The sequence below is a fragment of the Armigeres subalbatus genome, unplaced genomic scaffold (genome assembly GCF_024139115.2).
Source record: "Armigeres subalbatus isolate Guangzhou_Male unplaced genomic scaffold, GZ_Asu_2 Contig1008, whole genome shotgun sequence".
Taxonomy (NCBI): Eukaryota; Metazoa; Arthropoda; class Insecta; order Diptera; family Culicidae; genus Armigeres; species Armigeres subalbatus.
The window spans coordinates 71,058-95,260 of NW_026941746.1; the positions used below are offsets into that span (position 1 = coordinate 71,058).

At 39.0% G+C, this 24,203-nt stretch overlaps 1 protein-coding gene across 1 annotated transcript in view; it reads right to left on the reverse strand.

Moving 5' to 3' along the window:
- Nucleotides 1-24,203, reverse strand: part of LOC134202107 (PHD finger protein 12-like) — a 107,972-nt gene that overhangs the window by 49,241 nt on the left and 34,528 nt on the right.

Here is a 24,203-nt window from a genome sequence, read left to right on the forward strand (position 1 = left end):
TGAAGTGTCGACTATAGGGAAGCAATTTTCTATTATGGACCCCCAGAGGGTCTACTATAGGGCGAATTCAGTCAGACTTTAAAATGTTAATTTCAACGAATGACGTCGTGTATTTGAGTGTTTTATGTATGTATCGTGAAGAGCAGACGCAGAGCGTGGTATTAGATATCAAGCAGAATTAATATGTTGAAAATTTCTACACGTTATGACAAGAAGCGCAAAATTCCGCTACTAAGGGGTCCACTATTGAGCATTTTACTTTTTTTTTCTCTGGCTGTCAACTGGCTCGACCTATCGGTCCATAAGCCAATTCTTTTGAGTAAAATCAGCAGTGATTTAAATCGTTCGCCCCGTGTCAAAAAAATAAAACTGGTATAACGCTCCGTCACAGACAAACAGACATAACACATTGAACATTTACTCATCAAATTTATCGTCGTTCAAACACTAACGACATCTGTTGATTTCAGTTAGTTGGGCAAATCATGAACCAGATGGCGGTACCCAACTAACAATTTTGGTTCTAAAAGCTTCAACTTCTAGCCTTTGGCTGTATAATATTTGAATAAAAGCAGCACATGCTGAATAAAAGAAAAGCCTCCGCAAATAATTCCCTAAACTTCAACTCGACTATTACACAAATATCTATCAGCTAGTCAGTTGGTGCCGAATATATTTCATCTTTTATCGTTTATACAGCTTTCATATAGTCATAAAACAGCTCTGTCTGAATTAGCAACAAAGCTTATCGGTTAAGAGCTCATGTATGTAACTGAGTTGCTTGTTAGCAACTTCCCATATTACGGTGAGTAGCATTCACAATGAAAACGTTTTCGCTGTTGTTATAGCACTAACAATATAGCGTAATGGCGCTAGAAATGAACTAACGAAGCATTTAGGCAACTTCTGTATCTTTGAAGATTATACAACGTTTAAATAAACCTTATACTGCTTCTTTTATTAGCTTATCAGTATGGAACGTCAAAACCGCAATGTTTACATTTGAGTTTTGTTGCCGGAGCTGTGTATGAGCTATTAATTTCTGTAATGCAGCTACAAAGGTATTCACCTGCTCTTATAGCAACTGACAAAGCGCTGTCATTAATGCTAGCAGATAGTGTAAGAAAACAAGCCATTTAGAAGCGATATTTCTTTTGACGGCTACTGTTAAACGATTAGCAGCAGAGTAGCATCTATACAGATCGAGAAAATGTTGCCTAAAAACAATTTCAGTGATTGATGATGCATAAAAGTTATCCAACATAACATGCTGATAGATGTTTGAATAATGGTTGAAATAATGCTGAAAGCAGCATGTAGGCCTCTTTCTAACGTTTATACAGCATGAATCTGAAAATAGCGTTAGTAAAACAACCTATAGGGTATGCGAAGAAGCACATCCATAATTTCCTTTGTTATTTACATATGTTAAAGTGACGGTGATGACAGAGCAGCGGCCATTGAATCAGGAGATCAGGAGTTCGAATCTAGGTAGCAACAAAATTGATATTTGAGTTTTCACAAAAAAAACATTAAATAAACTCCGAAATTTACTCTCCTCTCAAATAATATTTAATAAAATTGAATTCAGTGGCTGTATAAAACTTATTTAACAGATTCAAAAAATCTGAATAAGCGTCATTGAAGCGAATTATATTACTAAATGGTTTAGTAAGGATTGAGAAAAAATTGTGTAACAAGCTGTAAAGTAGTTGTGCAGGCACGTCAAAAACAGCTGAATAGATTCGCCAGATTTGCTGGTAAAAGCATTGAATAGAAGTTGTTGATCATATGTATAGCACACATAATCAGCTTGAAGCCGTATAGATGAGTTGAAATAACATTTACATTGACATTAAATGTTAGTTGGGTAGTGAGCAAATGTCAAACTCGAGCAAATCCGATGCGCGCGCCACAAGTGATCGATTGGCCAACTAACGATAATTTAAATTGACCAGTAAATCAGTGAACGATGGAAATTTGACGAGTGTTATGTCTGTTTGTCTGTGGCTCCGTTGTATTTTCTGCAGATTTGAACCACGAATGAATAACGAGATTCTACTATTTTTCTATTGTTTTGGTGTATGAACCGTATGAACGTGTCATTTTATCTACGGATCAATCTACTTTGCAGTTACGGCGCCTTTCTTGGCAGCAACATAATGATTTCATTTATTTGAAAATTTGAAAAACATGAATAGAACACTGCTGGGGAAACCAACGAGTTTGTTCTATTTTGCTCCAGATTCAAAATAGAATTGAAATTGAATTCACCAGTGATACAAATCGTCGATTTAGACCAAACTTTGGACCAATGTATACCAGTTTTCACGGCACGATAAATGCTGGGTAAAGCGTACCATTGGTACTTCGCGTACTTGAAGGAATAAAATAGACTCCATCTCGCGGTCCTTAGGACGTTTTCACCGCTGGTCTATTTTTTTGTTCTAATTTTATAATAGTTTCAAAAATATAGACCGCCAAAAGTAGACCAAATGTTTGCCATTTTCACCGGTAGCGTTTCAAATAGGGGGAAAGACGGCTTTGGCAGGTTTTGTTCTATTATTGTCAGGGGGGGTTTTGTCGACCAAATTTTATGAAATTTTTCCACAATATTCTTTGATATGCAAAGAATTTTTAGGCCAAATTTGAACATAATCAGTCATAAATAAAAACCCCTGACAATAATAGAACAAAACCTGCCAAAGCCGTCTTTCCCCCTAGTTTGTTTTCATTGTTTGTTAATGTTATGATCGTTGTTTTGGTTTTGATTCGTACAGGAAAACGAATTTCTAGCAAGAACATTTTCTAGTTTGTTCTAGTTGTTAGTTCTACATTTTGTGGTTCTAGTGCTCTTCGAACTCTGGAATAGTCCGTGGAGGATGTTTTCAGTGGGCCGCCAGAACAATTTTCCATCTTAAGGAAGCTATCAAGGAATCGCCAATGCACCGGCCAAGGAAAGAATCATTCCATCCGAGGCCCAACGGTTGCCATCCATTGGCATTTATTTGATCATTCAGCCGACAAACAGTTGCCTGCCTGTATCGAACCGGAACCCTGTGGCAACCGCCGCTACAACACCTCGCAATCATCCGTCCGTAATCCTATCTCTGTATTGGCGTGAGAACAGACCTCGACCCGAACTCAGTATTGAACACTTGATTTAATTAATGATGATGGTTCTTCCTGCAGTTCCTCCAGGGGTTCTTTTAGGAATTTCTCCATGGATTTTTCCTGAAGTTCCTCTAGGAATTCTGCTTGGAGTTCCTCTAGGCATTCTTCTTGGAATTGCTCCTGGGATTCTTCTTGGAGTTTCTGCAGGGGTTCTTCCTGGAGTTGCTCCAGGGGTTCTTCTTGAAGTTCCTCCAGAGATTCTTTCTCAAGTTCCCCCAGGAATTCTTACTGAAGATCCTCCAGAGGTTCTTCTTGGAGTTCCTTTAGATATTTTTGAAGTGTTTTCAGATATTCTTCTCGGAGTTCCTCGAGGGGTTCTTCTAGGAGTTTCTCTAGGGATTCTTCCTGAAGTTCCTCTAGTGAAATTCTTTCTAGAGTTCCTTCAGGGATATTTCCTGGAGTTCATCCATGGATTCTTCCTGGAGTTCTTCCAGGGAATCTTTCTGGAGTTCCTCCAGGGATTCTTACTGGAGTTCCTCCAGGGATTCTTCCTGGAGTTCCTCCAGGGATTCCTACTGAAGTTCCTTCGGGGGTTCTTCTTGGAGTTGCTCCAGGGGTTCTTCGTGGAGTTCCTCCTGGGATTCTTTCTTAATTTCCTCCAGGAATTCTTACTGAAGATCCTCCAGAGGTTCTTCTTGGTGTTCTTCCAGATATTCTTCCTGAAGTTCCTCCAGGGGTTTTTAGTGTTCTACCAGGGATTCTTCCTAGAGTTCCTCCAGGAATTCTTGGAGATCCTTCATTTATTCTTCATGGAGTTTCTCGTGGTATTCATTCTGGAGTTCTTCCAACGATTCTTCCTGGATTTCCTCCAGGGATTCTTCTTGGATTTCTTCGAGAGATTTGTAAGAGGCGACTAGCTCAAGGGTCAGGGTCGGCGCACCTTGCTTCGGAGGACTCACGATCTCTCTTTAACTAGGGAAATTTAGGCGGACCTTTAGTAGTTACTAAGGGTATCTCTCAACATAAAATGGAATATGGGAAAAAGATTTACTTAGGCATACGTATATTTAAAGAGATCTTCTTCTTATTGGCATTACATCCCCACACTGGGACAGAGCCGCCTCGCAGCTTAGTGTTCATTAAGCACTTCCACAGTTATTAACTGCGAGGTTTCTAAGCCAGGTTACCATTTTTGCATTCGTATATCATGAGGCTAACACGATGATACTTTTATGCCCAGGGAAGTCGAGACAATTTCCAATCCGAAAATTGCCTAGACCGACACCGGGAATCGAACCCAGCCACCCTCAGCATGGTCTTGCTTTGTAGCCGCGCGTCTTACCCCACGGCTAAGGAGGGCCCTAAGGAGAGATAAAGACATAGGGCCCTAAGGAGAGATAATATACATTTAAAGGGGAGGGGGTTGTAAAAGGGGGTTCGGTGCGGCCGTTCGGGAACTGATGGAGCTCATGCAGCTGAGCTGAAGATATTTCTTACGTGTTATCGGGTTTCTTTTAAATTGATCTAAGGATACAATTTGCAGTCTTAAATTGATGTCGATAGTGGCCATCGGTTTTTCTAAACCGCCGTCAGCTTCACGGGTATTTGCCGCTATATAGCGCTCAACATACACTACAACAGCTTGTATGCAAGTACTCCAAACGATGGCGAATCTGCAGAGAACTCCACCGCAAACAGTAAACAGTGTGTCAAGCAAACGCTTCAAGAAAGATGGCGCTGATATCACTCTGGACAGCGTGTTGAATATGCTGTTGACTCAATTCAACGAAACCAGAGCTTTGATAGACGATTTTCAGAAGGATTGCTTGAGGGTAAGCTAGATCAAGTAACGCAGGAGATCAATACGTTGAAATCGGAGTGCGCGGTCAAATTCAACAACAACGACAGTGCTCTGTGCTCACTGAACTAGAGAGTGGATCAATTGTCCAATACGGTTGATAATCAACAAAATCGAAGTGATCTTGTTGTCAATGGTATTCCTTTCATGAAAGGAGAGAATTTACATGTGTTCTTTAACGCATTGTGTAAACAACTTGGTTTGAAAGACGATCCGTTTCCATTGGTTGATGCCAGGCGTATGAAGGCTAAAGCTTTACTCAAAGACGGTGATGAATGTTTAATCATCGTTTAATTTGCTCTCAGAAACACGCGAGATGATTTCTACAACGCCTATTTGCGGACTCGAGACCTTAAGGCCCGATGCCCATGTAGCGTCTTTTCAACGCAATGTGCACGCAGCGTTAAAACAACGCAGGTGTGCATCGGCGCGGCGACGCTGCGTAACCGCTTTTTCCCGATGTACACCTGCGTCTTTTTAACGCCGCTTGCACGCAGCGTTGAAAAGACGCTACGTGGGCATCGGGCATAAGCTGAGACATGCGGGGGCTAGACTCAGATCGCCGCATCTACATGAACGAGAATTTAACCATTGGTGCACGGAAGATCAAGGTAGCCGCTCTTCGTCTGAAAAAGACAGGCACATTATCTACAGTGTACACTAAGCAAGGCGTAGTTTACGTAAAACCAGCTACAGAATGTCAGTCTATTGTTATCAAAACCGAAAATGAATGAAATGAAGTTCCGATTAAATTCGTTGTGATCACCCGGCATTGTTTTTTCATATTCAAAATTTGTAGATTTATGTTTTTATTATTGTATTTTTGTGATTTTTTTTTGTATTGTTTGTGTTTGTCAGAACGAAAGAAAAACAGAAGCTTCGTACCATGAATCACCGGCATACATTTTTCCTCGATCCAAATGGATATAATTCGGTCAATTTCCCGACAATCCACGCGCTCGCATACGGGGCCATAGTACATAGGATTTTGGAATCTTGCAAGCGGGGACGAACCACGCGGACCTTGCAAGATCCTCACCGCCATAGCTGTAACTATGACTCTCCCGTAGCGTGTGACTCGGCAATTACTACACGCTCGTATGTCACCAGCACGGGATTCGCCGGAACTGTGGATCGTGTTCGGGATCCCTCTACAGGAACGGCATTGCACATCCAGAATCTTTGAATCTTTGAACTTTGACGAGATATTATTAAGAATAAAGAGATGTGAGCTATCCTAATGTATTCGTAAGGTTTTTGTGTAAGGTTGTATACCGTCAACTGGGGGGAAGATGATCATTGAGGTGAAGATGATCATTTGATGTGTCAGTCGAAAGTGTCAATTTTTTTATGAAACGGTAGTCAACAATATTCTCCGTTCAAGTAATGTTACCGCTAGGTAGAAATCCGAGTTTTCGATTATAATCATGAAAATGTATTTTGTGGAAGAAAGAGTATAGTCATAAATGACGCTATTTTCGTTTCAAATATTGACTTCTTAGACTTCTTTACGTAGTAAATTCAACATTCATACAGATAACCTAATGTATTTTGACTACTAGGTCATAATGGTTTTAGTAGAGCTGTCTTGATCAACTTCACCCCAAACCAGATTATTAAAAAAATGTGTGATAATTTATTTTATTTTAATAAATGTGCGAACGCATTTCAGATAACTAAAGTTGTTTATTATTGCAACGTATAGCAGTACATGTTTTAAAAATATTTGTTTCGATTTAAAATGTAAACACACATTGTTATTGCATGTTTTGTCTTAAAAATGATCATCTTCCCCCCAGTTGACGGTACTTATTTTTTTCCAAACAATCATTTCCAAGTTGTAGATAATAATAACTCAATTTTCTTAAACCATTTTTTTTCTATTTCTAGTTTGTTTACGTAGCTTTGTTCTACAAAATTTTATTATGAACGCTATAAAAAAATATGTACATTCACTCACACTTTAGGGCCCTATTATTCAATCCTCCATTCAACAGACATAATAATCAAGTTAATTCTATATTTACAAATACCCAACATAGTAATTCAAGGAGATATATATATATATTAGAGTGGGGCGCAGTTGTATGGAAAAACGCAAACTTCATCCGATCAAGTAAGATCAAGGTTTTTCTGAATCGTTTTGGCACCCCAATCAACTGTGCAAAATATGGGCTCGGTTGGTTGCAACCTCGCATGCCGCATCGCGTTTTAAATTTACATGGAGATTAGTATGGGAAAACGAACTTTTTCCCATTTTTGCTCTTAGTGGCTTCAATTTATCATCAATCACATGACTCAATACGTTAGCATATAGTCTGAAAGATGCCGAAAGACTTTGGCAAAGAAGGTATGTAGCTGGAAGGTCTACAAAAAATGTTATTACGTTTCGAAAATTGATTGTTTAAACCATATGCAAAAAATCAATGTTTCTGCCAGCACTACCGGACAACCTATGGTTATCGAAGGGCAAAACCCATCTTCCTTCTTGCTGGTTTTTTTCTTTGTGATATGATTCCGGATAGCTCCCATCAGCTTTAAAGCTCTGTAAGATCAATTATTTCGAAATAACACTCAGTTCAATTATTGGTCTACGTAGTTCGGCAGTGCTGGCAGAATAAACCATTTTTTGCAAACGATTTGAACACTCAATCTTCGAAGCGTTATAACTTTTTTTGCAGACGTTCCAGCAACGTGCCTTCTTCGGCAAAGTTTTTCGGTATCATTTGGGTTATACTTTAACGCAATGTGCCATTTGATTTACGATGAACTGAAACCTCTAGAAGTAGAAATGAAAAAAATATACGTTCTCCCATACTAATTTCCATACAAACTTCAAACGCGATGCGGAAAGCGAGGAAGCAACTAATCGGTCCCAAATTCAGCACAGTTATTCAGGACCCAGAATGGCTTCGAAAAACCATTGATTTGAAAAAATGACCATGACGCCCCACTTTAATATATATATATATATATATATATATATATATATATATATATATAAGGATGATGGTTCCCTAGAGGAACAATTACCTCATTCCAGGGGTTTCCTAACTATCCTAATAACTGCTATGATAATCTCAAGAAGAAAACATCTATCTTCTGGAGTTTCGATGAGGCTATGGCTACCTCGACGAATGATCAAGGTCAATTTAAGCTAGGTATTCTAGGAGACTAATACTATCTCCTAGATATTCGAAAAGGCCTAATTACTACCTCGACGAGTCATGTATACTGTTCTTCTGAACTTTCCATCTTTCTCCAAGAAAGGTGATGTTCTAGAGCACACATCATTGTGTTTTAGTATCGAAGAGTTTTTTTTTCTAGAATAAAACTGTTGATCCAGCATTCAATAAATTTACCCTAATTCTGTTTCCAGAAAAGATGTAAGCAACTATCCTGCTACAAGCATTTTGAAACAAACACACGGAAACCCTCTAAATACCTATCCACTTCTGTGACGCGCGAGGCTATTGTTTCGACAACGATAATTTAGTTATTTAACCAGGTTTTCACTGGTTCAAATAAAAGATATTTTAGTTACTAGATAAAGATTGTCGCTGTCGTCGCTGTCCGGAACATCTTTTGCTGGCGAGGATAGGGGAGCTAAATGTCAAAGAAGGAAAATCCATACGATTTGACAGGTATGTACCACACATGTTTCGGACAGCAGAACAAAGGGAACCGAAGCGACAATCTTTATCTAGTAACTAAAATATCTTTTGTTCAAATAGACTTTTGCCTTAATAAAAAAAAACAGGTAAATGAACGAAAGAATGACAATTCACGATGAGTATGCGAGATCGTGTGCCAAAAGATATTTTAGTTACCAGATAAAGATTGTCGCTGTCGTCGCTGTCCGGAACATCTTTTGCTGGCGAGGATAGGGGAGCTAAATGTCAAAGAAGGAAAATCCATACGATTTGACAGCTTGGTACCCAACATGTTCCGGACAGCAGAACAAAGGGAACTGAAGCGACAATCTTTATCTAGTAACTAAAATATCTTTTCGTGTGCCTCCTCGAGCAAGGAGAAAAATATTGTTGGAATCAAGAATATTTTCCAGTTATTTGTTTAGTTGGATCGCCAATTGAATCATTTGTTTGAGAAACTGCATAAGTCCATTTTACACTATTCCGAGAAAACAATAAAAAACTGTTTTTGAACAAATTTGCACCGAATCTTTCGATTTCTTCGATACAGATCAATAGTTTTTGGCAAAACTCAACACCCTGGGACACTTTCAGTGCAAAAAATGTAGGCAGTACTCCACAATTGCTCTTCAAAGTACGTGGACATATGTAGTTTCTCAAACAAACGAAAAAAATTTCATACATTCCTGAACAAAAATTTTTTTTTTTCGTATTTTTTGCCAGAATACGTATTTTTGAACGAGGATTCAGAATATATAAAAATCTCATTTTGGCCAAAAATGTTACATATGCAGTTTCTCAAACAAACGGTTCAATTGTAACAGACGACTAGCTCAAGCGTCAGGATCGGCGCACCTTGCTTCGGAGGACTCACGATCTCTCTTTAACTAGGGAAACTTAGGCGGACCTTTAGTAGTTACTAAGGGTATCTCTCATCAACATTGTGGGCAGCAGGGACTATGTCCAAGGGCTTGACGATCCCTCCCCAGGCCATCTGCGAGTTGTGGCGCCTGCCTAGGATGTGGTGGGGTTTGACAGTGGGCCCTGTTAAACCTCTATAAAAAGCTGCATGTATCCGCAAGTAGGCTCCGCCAAAGCGACCGTGTGCCGCTCAAAGCGCACAAGCCCAAGTCCTGGTGTTAGGTGGGACGCTAAACAGCCCTGACACGACGGCCCTCCGACGAGACAGGAGGTTTGCGCAGGCCCAATAAGCCGCCTTTAAAAACAACTATTACGAACGACATAGAAGATAATACGACTCGATAACAAGAAGGCGAGGTGCACAGCGGACGACTTGCGGACCCTCCGCAGACTGCGTGGTTGGCGAAGTGCAGCCATGAACCGAGCTGAATGGAGAAGTCTTTTATGTGCAGCACAGGCCACTCCGGCCTTAGTCTGATGATAAATAAATCTCTCAACATAAAATGGAATATGGGAAAAAGATTTACTTAGGCATACGTATATTTAAAGAGATAAGATACATTTAAAGGGGGTGGGGTGTAAAGGGGGGTTCGGTGCGGCCGTTCGGGAACTGATGGAGCTCATGCAGCATGGTCAGGAGAGAGAGAGAATCCAGAAGCTTCGTACCTTGAATCGCCGGCATACATTTTTCCTCGATAGTATAGTGGTCAGTATCCCCACAGACCGGGGTTCAATTGCCCGTCGGGGAGCCATACTACAATAAAATCATTTTTAATGTTTGTAAAAATGATTTTATTGTAATATGGTGCCCAAATAGGATCTGAATCCTACACAAAATAGAGCTATGTATTCAACGCCTTGGCTGTTGTAGACAAAATGCAAAACGCAATGAAAACACATTTGCGGGATTTGACTGATGGACCAATAAAGAAACCTCGTCATATCTCGCAATGGGCAAAAACATCCCAAGTAACATTTCAAGTTTTATTCCACTCTAGATTTGGTTTTCAAGATCAAATTATAAGAATAATCAAAAAACCCCACTATTACATGACAGCCTTTTGATGACTGCTATAAGAGTAAAATTTGACCAAGTGGCCCATTCTCGAAAACTACTATACAGCTATAATAAGAGTATTTAGAAAACCTTTTTGAGGTACCCGCAAAAAGGGGAATTTGGCTGCGGCATTGACAGTTGCTGCTTTAAAGAAAATGAGAAAAAACTTTGCAAGTAAATAATAACAAAATGTTCATTAGAATTACAATGAGGATGACATATGAAAATATTATATTTTTTAGGTATTTTTTTCGATGTACTGCCATCGAAATGAGGTGCGCGTTGGATTTTGTGGTGAAAGTTAGTGAAAAACCCGTCGGATCGTTGTCGAGAACCATTTTCACCGGATTACTATCCGACATTCTGGCTACGTGCCCGGCCCACCGCAGTCTTCCGATTTTCGCGGTGTGAACGATGGATGGTTCTCCCAACAGCTGATGCAACTCGTGGTTCATAATGTTTGGCCAATTTTGGATTTTTGGGGCTGTTTCGAAAGCTAATTTAATCATCTTTCAGGTCGTTACCAAAGATTGCCTATAGGTGGGCGGGTACATCGCGGGGAGGGGTTTTCGTAAAAAAGGGCACAAAAACAGTGCTTATTTTACTTATATCTGAAAATCCTACCCATTTTGAACTGCACCTTTTCAAAAGGTTATGCAGGAAGGCGTGTGCTTTGATATGAGGCATTGATTAGTTTAGAGCTTAGTCGCTACGTGACGGTATATTTGAATTCATTATTTTAGGCTACTCAAGTAATTCCGATATATCGAATTTTCTTCATTGTAAATATTCTTATCGCACAAATTTGAAAATGGTAAAGATGACGTCTTTAACAAAGTTCGTCTGGAGGGAATGGACTGTCATATGACGGAATAAATAATTAGGAAATTTACAAATAAGCGGCGCTAGTGTACTTGCAATATTCTGGCATGTATGAAATATTGCTTTAGCTTGAGATCCCTCATACATACACCCAAGTTGTATTCGGCAACATTCTTCAGGATGTCCAGGATTACAAAGCGGTGCTCGATATAATAAGCACTTCTTCCAAGATGCGGCGCTAGTGAGCTGTTATATTTGAGTATATTGTTCCATGTGTGATCTGATGTATTTTGGTTTGTAGCATTTTAGGCAAATATGAATGTTGTAGTAGAGTTCATCAAAAGTTTTCTTTGTATTCAACCTGCTCCAGCGATGCTGCAAATAATAGAATGTGTTTACAGAATATGTTTTAGGTCATCCAAGAAAACCCTGGAATTAAGGTCTTTGGGTCTACATGCGTAACCAAAGATCAGCCAATTTGCCGCTTATTTGTAAAATTCTCAATTATTACTTCCATCACAAGACAGTCCATTTCCATACTAGACGACCTTTGATCAAGACGCCATTTTGAAAAATTCTAAATTTGTGCGATAAGGATATTTACACTGAGGAGAATTCTATATATCGAAATATCTTGAGTAGTCTAAAATAATGCATTCAAATATACCACCACGTGGCGGCCAAGTTCCGAACTTATCAACGCCTCATGCTAAAGCACACGCCTTCCTGCATAACCTTTTTAAGAAAGGTGCAGTTTAAAATGGGTAAAATTTTCGGATATAAGTTAAATAACCATGAAAAATTACTGTTTTTGTACCCTTGCTCACTAAAACCCCTCCCCGCGATGTACCCGCCCACCAATAGTCAATCTTTGGTTACGACCTGAAACAGTCCCAAAAATCCAAAATCGGCCAAACAATAAAAAAGTTATAGCAATTTCAATTTGGGGTCAATTTGACCCCAGAGCACAGACAACGTAAGTTTTTTCGAGCACAGACAGAAGGTTAATAGAAAACCAGAAAAACGTACTGCACCTTTCCTCGACAAAGACAAAACAGCGGGATATCCGGTAGATGTACGGAACATGTAGAAACAAGGTATGATATCAACGGTAACGACGCTTAAGTGAACGAGAAACGATTAGTCGCTGCATTGTTTCAAAAATTTTGCCGGCTTGTGGGCAGTTAGTCGTCGAAACCAGCAGAGTACTTTCTTTTCCTCATAATGACGACTAAAAGGTTATATTCTTGAAATATCGTGGTGATCGAGATGTGGGTCTTTGGGAATTGCAAATCATGATGCCATTTCGGGAATATTACCTTTTAGCAGCAATTTAAAGGAAATAGTCCTGATGAAGTGTTTTATGCTTACAAATTGATTGTTTCCGAAACAATGCTGGGAATTATCGTTTCACATCCAAAGCCGGGTGCACATTAATGTTTCCGTCAATATTCATACTTGATTCTACTGAAATTTGTCAGACTGCATATGCAATGATTGTATCTAAACTAGAAATAAATTATTCATAACAGGACTTTCATTTTTTTCTTCTTCTGGATTTATGATGTAAGAAAATAAAAGCAAAAAAAAAAATGAACAAGAGCGTGGAGCTTCACGAATATTATCAAAACCGGCATATGAAAACCATAGATTAGGTCAAATAAATTACAAGGGTCATGCATTTATTTTATTTATGCATCGCACATAAAATTTAAGCGTCGCGAAATCCCCAGTTCTATGTGCATTATTATTAAATTTTTTTTGCAAAGCTTGATTGCAAAAATATATGTGCGATGCACATATAATCTAGATGCAATTTGAGCTCAGTGAAAAACAACTTTTGAACGGAGGGATCGTAGACCAATAGTGTTATAATACTAAACGATTAAGTTCGAAAAGAGCAGAGATAGTCTTTATAATAAAGACACAAAATGAAAATATGCACATTCCAACACTCGAACTAATATGAATATACTAATATAGGGGAACGGTTCGGCATTTAATCCCATAGCTCCTATTTCCATCCCATCAAAAACAAAGCAATGAAAATGAATTTGGCTTGTTTCTTATTTTTGTGTTTTTTTTTACCAGTGAGCACTCGTGTTAGCAAAAAGAAGCGACTAGTAGATGTAATAAATTGATTTCCGTGTTATACAACATAAAGTTATAGGTTAATTTAAATTTTTATTGTAATTTTCAAGTCCATATTATTAATGGAAAATGAAAAAAAAAAATTGGGTTAGCATAGATTTCTCGTCGGAATGTTTGAAAAGATAAAGTTATTGCGATAAAAAAGCCACTTTGTCGGTAGAAGCGGGCTTGGTAGTCATATGGCTACTGCTTCTGCCTCATACGCAGGAGGTCATGGGTTCAATCCCAGGTCCGTTAAATTCTCCTACTTTGTATCTTTCTCTATATTTCTCATGTTCTAGCAATCGCTAGAACTGGAAATGGACTTCCATACCGTTTCCATTATTATTCCTATACATTCAACTTGAGTATTCTAACAGTAATCTGCTAGAATTGGAAATGAACTATAGATAGAGCTCGTTTCCTACATCCAATTAGAAATTCCATCAGTTGCCTTCACCTATCTACACCCAGGTTTTTTTTTACACGGTTTGGTTTTAGTCGTTTAAGACCTTCAGCATCAATGAAACAATGAGTTAACCCCACGAAAAAAATCAGAAAAAATCAAAGAAAATTCAGGGGGTATTTAGAAAGCAGTGAAAATTCAGGTTACCCGCGAAATTAATGAATTCCAACCGTGTAAAAAAAACCTGGGTGTATCACATTGGCAGCTCGTTAACCAAGACAAACCTCTGCCTCTCGAACCTAACCCAAAAATTCCAACAAATTCCGCATGAACTCGTGGCAAGTGCAGCGGTATATTCGGCTTGCAGTGGGCGAGTGATTGCATCATCATTTCCTCCCCCTTCCCTACATTGACTTGCATTCTGACGTGGAAGGCGCCAGTATGACCTAGCAAACGAGATCACCAGTGCTTGTACAATGAAGATGTGTGCTAGTCCCAAGCAAACATCTGTTGGTTCCCTATGCAAGAACAGCTGATCTGGTCATAATGGAGAAGCAACTACGAGCAGTCAATCAAGCTCAAGCTCAAGCTGAAATAGCCACTTTGTCGGTGGTTGGGACATTCGAATATATCTATTTGATTGTTTTATATGAATAAAATAAGCATCAGCTGCGGTTTGAATAAAACAAGGTTTCCATTAGACGCTAGTAAAATTAAGTCATACTAAATCGAGATACCAACGATCACAGAAACTGAAAATTATGATCGAGTGACTCACATTCTGTAAGCAAATTTTACATTCAGTGATGATTTCCGTCGTTGCTTTTATAATATTTTACTGTGTCAGGTTTTATGAATCATTTGAGGACCACAATCTGCAAAAGATGGTCACGATTATTTGCGTCTCCGCTTTTCGCATCGCGTTTTATATTTATATGATGAATAATGATAGAATTCTCACTTTCCAACATTCTTGCTACCAGCGGCTTCAATTTATCACGTGACTTAATACGTTAGCATATGATCTGAAAGATGCCTAATAACTTTGCTAAAGAAGGTACGTTGCTGAAATGTGTACAAAAAATACTATAACGCATCGAAGATTGGTTTGTCATCATGATCATGCAAGCACCTTTAGTAACTTTTTTGTAGCTATTCCAGCACTGAACCTTCTTCAGAAAAGTTTTTCGGCATCCTTTATATTTTTAAGTACAATGTGTACTTGGAAATCGATGGAAGTAAAAATATAGAAAATTACGTTTTCCATACTAATTTCCAAACAAACTATAGACGCGATGCGGGAAGCAAGGAAGCAATCAACTTTTTTCTTTTCATGCGCATTATAAAATGAAATAAGAATAAAACATCCAATGCTTTGCTGCATCTTCGTTAGGGTGGCTCAAAAAACACTTTTTCGATTTTTTTGATGGGCCGCCCTCTTATTCGGTTCCATTTGATGCCCTGATGCTCTGGACAAAATTTCAGCCAAATCGGTCAACGTTTGGGCAGTGCTAAACTCGTTGGAAGATTATATGAAAAAATGTATGCAGAAACATCCAAAAACAGTGATTTGCAGTTGGACGGCACAATTTACGATCAAGAACCATGATACTCATTCAGTTATTGTAAAATAAAATACAGAATGTTATGCCGAAAACCGCGAGAAGATTAGAGTTTATTACGCAAAGATATTGGCATTTTACTGGAGTGTTGTAGGGGTGAATTTATTTCTTTTCAAAGGTAAAAGAAACGAAATTTGCTCAAACCCCACTGCAGAGAAATGCTAATAACTTAGCCGGGCAAACTCGAATCTTCCCGCGGTCTTCTGCATAACATTCTGTATTAAATTCTCCAAGATCTGAATGAATATCATAGTTCTTCATCGTAAGTTGTGTAGTCCAGCTGCAATTTACTGTTTTTGGATGTTTCTGCATACATTTTTCCATATAAACTTCCAACGAGTTTAGCACCGCCCAAACGTTGACCGATTTGGCTGAAATTTTGTCCAGAGCATCAGGACATCAAATAGTACCGAATAAGAGGGCGGCCCATCAAAAAAATTGAACAAAGTTTTTCCCATACTAATTTGAGCCACCCTAATCTTCGTACAAAACAAATTCTCGAATGTTTATTCTGTATTGTGATGCGTATTTCTGTATCCTTGTTATGATCAAAAGCCTTGTATCTTTTATTTTTTTATTTTGTATTAGATATCCCGTAATAATACTAATCTACATAGTAATGTACAAGATCCTCCTCATTTAAATATCTTCCAGCTTATTACCATTTACCAATCTGAAGCAGGCGAACAATGGGGAACGACTACAGTTATATATTAAAAAGAATCGTGGACCATAAACCAGAACCAGGATAATTCATATAAATACATAAAATATTACAAGAAAGACAAGATAGCAAATAGACCAATGCAAACTCTAACTTAACCTCACTTATTTTGACAGTTTACAGAGCTTGTTTACCGTGCACGCACCCAACTTTGCGCATTTTGCGGTTAATTTTGTAATAGAATGCGTTTAAATAGAATTTCGAAATATAATTATAACTTGTCAGCACAATATACATGTTATCATAACAGTGCATTCGTTTTTTCGCTGTTAAATGACACATTTTTCATTTTAATAGTCGAAACTTGTACTGAAAACAAAAGATATTTTAGTTACTAGATAAAGATTGTCGCTGTCGTCGCTGTCCGGAACATCTTTTGCTGGCGAGGATAGGGGAGCTAAATGTCAAAGAAGGAAAATCCATACGATTTGACAGGTATGTACCACACATGTTTCGGACAGCAGAACAAAGGGAACCGAAGCGACAATCTTTATCTAGTAACTGAAATATCTTTTCTGAAAACAGTGAAAATGACCAAAATGGCGTGTTCTTAGCTCAAATGGCAAGTGACGGTCTACCCGAAAAACTGTATTTTTTGTAAATTTTTACAATCGCTGACAACTGATTACACATGGACCCAATAATTATAATATTGTTGAAGCCATCTCATGAGAATTTGGTTTGTTATTTACATTTTTTTGTTAAAATATATGACGCGCAATGTTAGGAACTATTTTTCAATACAGTGTACCTAATTTTGCGCACAACTCGTATTTCTTCGATATTTTCAACATTTATGATATACCTCGTCGGAATAGGGTTTACGTAAAAAAGAACTTTTGTTAGCTGTGGCCGATGTACATCAAATGAGGCTGTACATACACCAACAGACGTGAAAACATACTAAGTATGTCGAAACATAAGAAAATAATGCTGGGCATCCTCATATTCTCAAATATGCCTACAAATGGAATGAGCATGAATTGTAATAGTAGTATTAGCTGAAAAAATAAAGTTTGGATGAAAAATTGTATGGTAGACGCTTGCTTCGTGTTGGAAATTTTCCAAGTTATGTGCGCAAAGTTAGGCATATAATAAGGGAAGTTCAATTTACTATTTATTTCAAATTTTTGTACCAAATTTAGTTCTCAAACAATAATATGATAATAATACTATAGCATGGAAACTATTTCAGGCAAATAGCTGCTTTCTGTAAGTTGTACGAGTTGATTCAATTTTGCATTTCCTTAACTGCGCAAAGTATGTTGCGTGCACGGTACAAGGTGATAGAAGAAAAATCGATGAGGGGAAAATTAAAATTCATATTTATATAGTTTAAAATTGCTGTGATCCAAATAGGGGGAAGACGGCTTTGGCAGGTTTTGTTCTATTATTTCCAGGGGGGTTTTTGTCGACCAAATTTTATGAAATTTGGCCACAATATTCTTTGATATGCAAAGAATGCTTAGGCCAGATTTGAGCATAGTCAGTCATAAAAACCTCCCTGCCAATAATAGAACAAAACCTGCCAAAGCCGTCATTCCCCCTATTTCATCGATATTTTTTGCATTTAGCATGAAATCAATTACAAAGGACATCTACGTCCGAATACAATGACGAAACAATTTTATCGGAAGCTTCGCCGGAGGCTAAGTCCCATGTCGATTTTTATTATTTTTGAGTTTTATGCACCAAACGTTCTAAATTAATGTATATTTTATTGTAAACAAATAAACACATATAGTTTGTTCGAAAACTTGGCGAAAAAATATCGGATTATTTTGTCCCATTGTAGAATTTCCAAGCAAAACTGTCCCATTGAAACAAATTTCATACAACACGTAATAAATTACTTTGAAGAGGCCAATTTTCATTATCAGAGAAAGAATATGGGTTGTGGTATAGTTGCAATGGGTAAAAAGGTTAATCCACCTAACGTCGTTGATGCCTTTCTTGTGCATTATGAAAATTGAAAAGTAATAATTGAAGCATATTAAGATGATTTATAACTTAAGTGAGAATAGTCTCATTTTTATTCGCATTCTATGTATTTATTTATACTTTTTCATCTTTCCTTATTGGCATTACCATTTTTGCATTCGTATATGATGACACCGTATACGCTAACACCACAAACTAACACCATAATACCACAGACAAACAGACATAACACATTGAATATTTACTTATCAAATCCATCGTCGTAGATACAGTAATGACATTTATTGTTTCCACTAAGTTGGGCTAATCACGAACCAGATGGCGGTAGTGAGCAAACGTCAAACTAGAGCAAATCCGATGCGTGCGCCACGAACGATCGATTGGCCAACTAATGATAATCACGCAGAAAAAACTACGTTAAAAACAAACATATTCTAGGTAAATCCAAAAGTAAATTCAGTTTGTTCTGGCATCAAACATAAATATGTTTGGATCAAACATATTGTTGCATTTGAAGCGAACGAAAACTTTTTTTTGAATCAAATGTGCGTTTCAAGTTGTTTCAACCAGCTAAATGTTTGAAGCAAACATGGATATTATTGTTTTGGTTCGACCGCTCATAATATTTTCTTATCAATTCTACCAATTTTAATATTCTGGTAGCATTTGACTACCAGATTTCACAATTTCAAACATCCATATTTCATTTACTTACCTTTCAGTTCCTGAAAAACATCCTTATCATCAATTTGGAAGCAAGAAAACATATGATTCACTCTTGCTCCTGCTCCTCTGTTGACTTCCGATCGGATCCGATCCGAACTCGAGTTTTTGTTTACTTTTGCAAGAGCAAGCGAGGGGCTGCCCACTAGTGTATGTATAAAACAAACAGAGATTTAATTTGGTTTTAAAAATAAATATGTTTGATTCAAACAAATTATCATTTTGAAAATAAACATGTATATTTTTGAAGCAAATGGATGAAATTTGTATCCGTGATTTAAATTGACCGGTGAATCAGTGAACGATGAGAATTTCACGAGTGTTATGTCTGTTTGTCTGTGATAATACTTTTATTCCTAATTGCACCTGAAAATTCTTTTGACCGGGAGTCTAACCAAGCCAAGCATCATCGCTTTGTAGTCGTTCTTCCAAGCGCATGGCTATTAACGCATTTGCTCAAAAGTACACGCGGCGCTCCTTAGAAGAAACGACGCATCACGCTTTTTGCTGCCCGTATACTCGATTCTTATGGGGAGATAACATTGCGGCGTTTCCTAGGGTGCGGTTGTTCCTTTCGAATGGGAAACGCCGCGTGGAATCTTGTGCAAATGCGCTTTTGGAAACGTTATAACAGCCGCGCGGTGTATCGTATTGACAGCACCCTACAATATAAGGTAGGCCCAATTCATTTACATATATACAAGATTTGTGTAATAGCTTCAGAACGAAGTGACTAATCGTTTTTCAATAGCAAACAATGGGGCCGAATTTCCCGTCGAGTGCAACTTATTACGAAAAAATGGTCCTTAACATGTGTTTAGAAATGTTCATACAAGCATCCCACACAGGTGGAAGTTTCCACTCGACACATCAGATGCTAATCTGAAATAAATTTCATAGTGATCATCAAACACCTTCGCAGTATTGCGGTATTGAGTTACCACGGAACCTGATTTTGATGCTTCTTCCAAAAATCCATCTGCGCTGAAACATAATTCACCTAAACCAGTGGCGTAGCCAGAAAATTGGTAAAGGGGGGGTTTCCGAAAAAAAATCGAAAGAAAAAATTTCTTATAAACATTTTGTCTTTGGGGGGAGTTTTATGTCCAAAACCACCCCATGGCTACGCCACTGACCTGAAATTATTTCAGGATCAAATTATGTATAGGAACCAATTCTTACTGTCCTTATACTTATGTAAGGTATAATATCTCTGGGGTTTTTCAGACACACTCGTCCCCATGTCAGCTTTTTTATACACACTTTTTTCTATGGAGCGTAAGAGTCCCCTCCCTCAAAAGCTTACGTTATTAGTGTATGGCCCTTTTACAATACGCTTTGAAAAAACCTAATGTATCTAAATTTAAAACAGATTATTATTCAGACCCAACTAAACTTTTGCTAAGCGCAAAGTAATCTGATGATACTCTAGCACTGGGACAAATATGCTTGGAATTATCAATTTTGTCTTCAATTTCGCAGCATAAATGTCCCACTGAATAAATTCCACTAAAAAAAAACAGTGTTTATCCTTTGAAACATACTGAGCCATTAGAAATACACTATTTTCTTCGATATATGTACGTTTATTAATCAAAATTTCATGGGTCAATTTAGCTACAAACTGAAAAATATGTTTCTAGCTTCAATCGCATTTTTCTCAGTTGCATATTTTTCGACATGGGACAGATATGCTTGACACGGCAGTAATAGCTATATGTTAAAAAGTACGTTCTATCACTAATCACCATATATAGTTTTAATATGGAAATGCTAATATCATCTTCCAAACTTAGACGTACATGTTCATGATAGAATTAGAGGCGAAAGTATAGAATTGAGAGTTCCGTTAGGATACGGCAGGCATGGAGAATGTTTTTATAGAAGTCGATTTGAAAGCGAGCGGAGAGAAATATTTGTGATGGCACATATCACACGACCTTCCTTCTGCCAAGCTCCCGTATGAAGGGGGAGGGAAGCTGATATATCTCTACTGGCAACTATATGTGCCATCAAGCACAAATTTTGCCCTCCGCTCGCTTTCAAATCGACTTCTATAAAAACATTCTTCATGCCTGCCGTATCCTAACGGAACTATCAATTCTATACTTTCGCCTCTAATTCTATCATGAAGTAACACACACAAAATCATTAATTTAGTGTACTACCCTTGGTGGGGGCATCCATCAATTCAGCTGTTATTGGTCGACGGTACAGCAGCAGTGCCTTCCTCTGCTTTGTTCTCTCCGAGGCAGCCAAGTTGGATGCGACGAAACGGACGCAATGAGAAAACAGAACTGTGCAATAAAAATCCTATTCGACTAAATGCTGATGTCATATGATATTAGAAATTTGGAGACAGTACTCGTCGATAGAAAATCCTTCCGCACGCGAGGGCATATGAGCAAATCAAACCACCTTCCTATTGCCAGTGGAGATATATCAGCTTCCACACTGATATTCTTCCCTCCCCCTTCAAAATCTTAGACCCCCTCCCCCCTCTAAAACCTGTGACATCATGTTTGAATGACCCCTACTGTAATGCTCTGCCAAGTTATTTTTTAAGGCTAAAAAATGAAAAAAATCTCATTTTGTGTTTTTTTTTAATTTCATACCCATGCCAAGATAGCAGAATGAAAATTCATTTGTACCTAACGCCTCTCTTGAATTAAAGAAATTTGGTCATACTACAAGGAGGTAATAATTTTTATTTAAACACATCGAATTAAACCTGTGTTCAGAATAATAGCAGCGGAAGCCGTTTTTCATACAAAATGGTCAACTTTGACAAGCTGTAACTTTGTACCCCGATGACCGATTGAGCTGAAATTTTGGCAGTGAACCACTAATATGTTGAAATTTACACATACTAAGTATTATTTTTTTCGAATGACGCGTTCAAAAATTACGCACTAGGTCAAATTGTTAAAAAAAATAGCAGTTGTCAAAAACAAAAGAGCAAAACAATCCAACGACGCCAGTTCAATACGGGAAGCCAATTTTGAGTTTTATTACCTGAGGTCGAAATTGAGTGAATTAAACTTACATTTGGGTAAATAAATTTTCCGTTTTTAACATGGGAGTAAAGGCAAACTATTTCGACCCTACTTACTCAAATTTGGCTTCCCGTACGGATGTTCGAGGTTGGGTGAATTTAACTCACTATTGGGTAGTTTATTTCTTCCGTGAAGCCGCACTTTGACTTTATTTGCAACCGTACCGTCCCTTCGTCATCGTGTGCGTTTGTTTACCCCAGAGCACCTACACGAATCGGAATGATGATCGGAACCGGTAGCACTCCCTCTCCATCATTTGGAATTGCCACTGTTCCTGCAGTTCAACACAAATTTTGGTTATATTTGTCTCGGATAGCCAGTGATTTTACTGCCGATCAAGTGTGTGCCTTAGCTAAAATACGCCTGGGCAGCGAAGACGTAAAGGTTACCCGTCTTGTCGCCAAGGGAAGAGACATCAGTACCTTAACCTTTGTATCCTTCAAAGTGGGGTTGAGCTTGGACTTCCAAAGCATTATCAACCTCCACATGACCGAAAGGAATAGTCTACAGGGAGTTCAGCGACAACAGATCTGACGAAAATTTGTAGCGCCCGAGACCTGCTACCACAGCCGTCGATCCACTGAATGTATCTTCAGAGGAAGTTGCAATAATGGAGTAAGCAATAGTCAAGCCACACCGCGACGCATACTTGCCGCAAGCTTCGAGGAAGGCCCCATTCCTCTCACCACAGTCGAGCCCTTCCTGCCAGCAACCAGCAGCCGTCCCGGTCCTGTGTGTGAGCTGGGAGATGGGGTCTTCCGAACTCCATTTACAGGCAAGTACCGAATTCATTCATCCATTTCTGTCCCTGATGTAATCGTCGCTTCCAGTCCACGCCAATCAACAAATCAGTAGCCATCTACCTCCGTAAACTGCATCGAGCTGAAACCGGGACGCACATCTTCCGCAAGCCGTAAGGAAGCCCCTATGTCTCTCAGCGCAGTCGTGCCTCCGCTGCCACTGACCTGCAGCCGTCCAGGCCCTGCGTCTGAGTTGGAGGATGGGGTCTTCCGAACCCCTATCAGAGGCAACTATCAAGTTTTTTCGCGCTTTCCGTACTATGCATCGTTTGCTGTTTCTAGACACTCCGCAATCGATACCAACTGGACAGAACCTGTGTCGTTGAGGCACTTATGCTGCCTTCCGTCAATGGATCCTCGCCCAAGCCTCCTGAAAACCGGTCTCCATTACCAGAACGCATTGAATGTCGCCTCATGGAGACCCTGAACTGCTCAACACAGACGTGCTATGTGCTTTCGGATATCACCGCAATGTTTCCTGTCTTCAGAGTCGTTCTGGCTCTGAATCTGAGTCTGGCGTAGGGGTCCGCCAAACACCACTCACAGGCAAGTATGACTCTGCTAGCATCAGTTCTCTGCCTGATCAACTTCCGTGTTCTAGTACCACCTTGAAATTCGCTGTTCCCTCGACTTCCAAAAACGTTGGCGACGCACCCGTTAATGCGACAGAACACATCAGCATCTACTACCAAAACGTCGGAGGAACGAACTCTAGCATTGATGATTATCGCTTGACTGTCTCAGATTCTTGCTACGATGTTATCGTCCTGACAGAGACGTGGTTAAACTCACGAACGCTTTCTTGTCAGGTGTTCGGATCTGATTATGAAGTTTTACGCTGCGATAGAAATCCGTTAAACAGCCGGAAGTCCACCGGGTATGGAAATATGGTAGCAGTTCACTCCGGCCTGAAAGCAACGACTATAGAAAACGCTTCTTGGGCCTGTCTAGAACAAATTTGGATATCCTTAAAATTGGGCGACCGTAAATTGTTTTGGTGCCCGCTGTACATCGCTCGGATCTAGTTGGAGATAATCACTTTAGTGACGCTCACTGTCAGTCCGTCTTCACTATATTAGAAACCGCATCTCCGATTGACGAGATTTGCATCTTGGGCGACTTCAACATGCCTGGCATTCGGTGGATACCTTCGCATAATGGCTTTCTGTATCCAGACCCTGAACGCTCGCAATATCATACTGGTGTCGCTGGACTCCTTGATAGCTACAGCGTAGCAAGGCTAATCCAGATTAATAACGTAGCGAACGAAAACCCTTGATTACGGTGGCACCTTGCCCTCTTGTAAACTATGTTCCTCATCACCCCCCCCCCCTGATAGCCACTTTCGAAAACCTTCAAATACCTGTTAGCAATGC